The 3,294-nt window shown below is 45.1% G+C and overlaps 1 long non-coding RNA gene across 1 annotated transcript in view; it reads left to right on the top strand.

Moving 5' to 3' along the window:
- Positions 1 to 2,993, top strand: part of LOC141374239 (uncharacterized) — a 29,798-nt gene extending 26,805 nt beyond the window's left edge. Inside the window, exon 3 of the long non-coding RNA XR_012380985.1 lies at positions 2,119 to 2,993. This is a non-coding gene — a long non-coding RNA (uncharacterized lncRNA). The remainder of the gene's footprint in view (positions 1 to 2,118) is intronic.
- Positions 2,994 to 3,294: the final 301 nt, after the last annotated feature.

Raw genomic sequence — 3,294 nt, 5'->3', positions numbered from 1 at the left:
ATTTTATTTTATTTCTTTTAAAGATTTTATTTATTTATTTGACAGAGAGAGACACAGCGAGAGAGGGAACACAAGCAGGGGGAGTGGGAGAGGGAGAAGCAGGCTTCCCGCTGAGCAGGGAGCCCATTGTGGGGCTCGATCCCAGGACCCTGGGATCATGACCTGAGCCGAAGGCAGACGCTTAACGACTGAGCCACCCAGGCACACCTGCGGATGATTTTATAAAGCTGCCCCTACCCCCACGTTTCCTCCCCACCTGTACTTGGAAGGGACAAACCCCATCTTGCTCACCGTTCCCTTCCCCACAGTGTATTCCCCGGGTTTCCAGGAACAATCCCTGGAGATAAGGCCTGAGCTTGTAGATCTAACACAAACGGCTATGTACGTGTGAGGGTGTGGAATAAGGATTTGGGGCATATTCCCATATTTACAATCACTTTTTCTCGTACTTCACAAGAAGGCGTTGCCCACCACCGATCCCTAACGCTTTTAGACTTCACTTTTTGATGGGTTGGGTGTTTGTTTCCTTTGGGGTGTTTTAATATGTGGAGATAATCACTGAAACAGATCTAATCATTTGAGCCAAGAAATTGCTGTCTTAAAGGGAGTTGTAGTATTTTATGGTGAACCACTTCCTTGCCTGACCTCTTTTAATGCATGTGATAGTGATTTCACTGAGCGAATTTGTCAGCATCCGCCAATACCCTGCTGGTCACTGGAGCATTCTGAAACCAAGCCACTGAGGGAGTAAACAACAGAAGAACCGAAAGTAATCTCTTGCCCACCAGAGACCCACTCAGCTACCATAGTTCCTGTAAAGACTCTTTCAATCCTGGCTTCTTCCCTTCTTTAAAGTCTTGGCTACTTTCTCGGTTGTAACCAGGTAGGACCGGGGAAATCAGAGAGGACCCCGGGGGGGTATTACACGCCAGAAGCCATACTCCAAAGACTCAAGAGAATCCCCCACAATGATTTTCCCTGAACCATTCCCCACTAGTTCGGTGGTTCTCCAGCTTTCCTCTTTCCCACATCACCTTTAAGATTTTTGTCTTTTCTGTGTACCACCTGCACCATTTTTTTTACTAAATCTCTTTCTCTGTTATTTGGTGCCCCCCTTCCCCATCCAGACCTTAAACAAAGCCCTACAGAGGAGGGAAAGCTGGGGCCTCCTGAATCCCCTATATCTCTTCTCAGATTCTATCATAGCCACAGCAACTTGCACGTACAAGGCGGCGGCGGCGGGGGGCGCTCTGTAAATAGCGGCAGATCGCGTGCATCTGCCGACACTACTAAAAAGAGCATAATGAGCTTTCCATTCCTCCTTTTGCCTAGTGCGGGTGGCAAACACCCTGAAATTGGTGGTGCCCGTGTTAGGACTGGTAACCTATGAACTCACAAGAGTCTCATTTCCAAATCATCTGAAGAGACAAAGTTGGTCTTCGTTTTATTTATCTTGAACTATGCTAAAAAGTATATAATAGTCTCCATTGTGTGCCTCCCGTCTACTCCTTCCAAATTTACACACACACACATACACACTTCTAAAATGGTCACAGCAAAAAATTTTTTTAAAGTGTGAGACTAAGAAGTTTGCTATTAAGGTAGGGTGGAGCTGTTCTCCCCCACAGCTCGTACTGTTTGCCTTGGTAATCAACCCAGGCTAGTAAACAACCTGAAGCACAAGTTCAGCCTCTTCGTGAGCCAAATTCATCAGGTGAAGGCCAAAAATACATGTTCATATTTGCTGACACTATTTAGACAGCTTATGTAACAACAATCAACCCAGCTGGGTAGATGGGCTAACCGTGATTATTATAACCCCCTTGGTTCAGAAGATTTTAGATGAAAATGGAATTTTAAATTAAAACAACTACCTGATACAGCTTTGCAGAGCAACCTGAAAAATTCCCAAGCCACAAACATACTCACAAACGACGTATTTGCATTATCTAACCACTCTTTTTGTCCCCCGGCATTAATAACACTTAGTAAGTACAGATAGGAGTTTGCCTGCGGGAAAATACACTTAAGTTTCCTTCGAGATGCAAACTGATGAACAACTTCACCTAAATGTCATAAGAGTGGTTATGAAACTCACTCTCTGTCTTGCATCCACAGCACCCAGTAAAGTGACCTTCCCTCCATGTGAACTCAGGAATGTCCACTGTGGTAAGAAAGAGCCAGAGATGGTGAGGATCAACTATTGCGCTGGAGTATGCCTAGTCCATAGTAGGCACTAAGCAATGGCAACCATTATCAAATTCAACAAACACTCAACAGAAATGTGAGAGATGGCATGATAAAGTGGACATTTAACTGAGCTTGGAGGGGGTCATGTTGCAGGGGGTGGGTATTGAGACCCTGACGTATAGGCCTTGGGGAGGCAGAAATTCTGCCCAGATGCCACTGAGAGGCAGTGGTGAAGCTGGGCAGCCAAGCCAGTGCCTCTAGAACATCCTTCCATGCCTGAGGCTGCTCCAGGTCACACACAGGGGCACCCGGCCCGCTGTTCTTCTTGACCCTTGGGCTCAAGGTCCTTCCATGGGCAACTGCATGCATATCATCCCTTGATCATTTAAGAGAAGGATTCCTGACTGTGCCCCCAAGACTTTACCAAGCCTCAAGCAAACTGGAAATCTACCCCTTTGTCCCCTGCTTTTCAACCGCCACGGGACACTCTTAAGCTCCTCTAAACAGAAGGTAAGGTGCCGTACGTTCACAGAGGTGGGGTAAAACTGAAAGAGAAAGCCAGGGCACCTATATTTGGGGAGAATTCAATGGTTGAGAAACTCTCACCAGTGATCATGAGATTTGGATTCCAGACCTGACCCCGCTGCCTCTGTTACTGGGCAAGACCCTTTACTCTTCTGAGCTGTCGTTCCACATCTGAAAATACTGTTTCCTCCTAGCTCTTAGTTTGTCTGAATTGAAACTTATCCATTTAGATTATTTCCATTATACCGTATTGGCCGTTTAACTTATTAAACGTGTGTTCGTTGCTGTGCCTCTTTTTCTAAAGACATCATCCCTTCGTAAATTCCACAGGATGTATCTACTACCACTTTGTTCTAGCAATGGAAGTTTCGAGTTTATTTTTTGAAGCATTGAACTTGTGTCTTGGGACAACTCCTAAGCTTGGTACATAATGTGGTATATGGTTTATGTTGAATTAAATGAAGGTGGCAAGAAATGAAAAGAAAAACGAAATTCTTGAAACCAGAATATGATTTAATGTCCCCTGTACCGGAAGATTTCACACCTACTTTCTGGTTTTTCTCCTGAAAACATATTTGT

Source organism: Callorhinus ursinus, unplaced genomic scaffold (assembly GCF_003265705.2).
Source record: "Callorhinus ursinus isolate GAN/ISIS: 27379988/994484 unplaced genomic scaffold, GSC_fseal_2.0 scaffold15, whole genome shotgun sequence".
Classification (NCBI taxonomy): Eukaryota; Metazoa; Chordata; class Mammalia; order Carnivora; family Otariidae; genus Callorhinus; species Callorhinus ursinus.
Note: the sequence above shows the minus strand (reverse complement) of the source record. Positions and strands in the feature narration are given on the sequence as shown.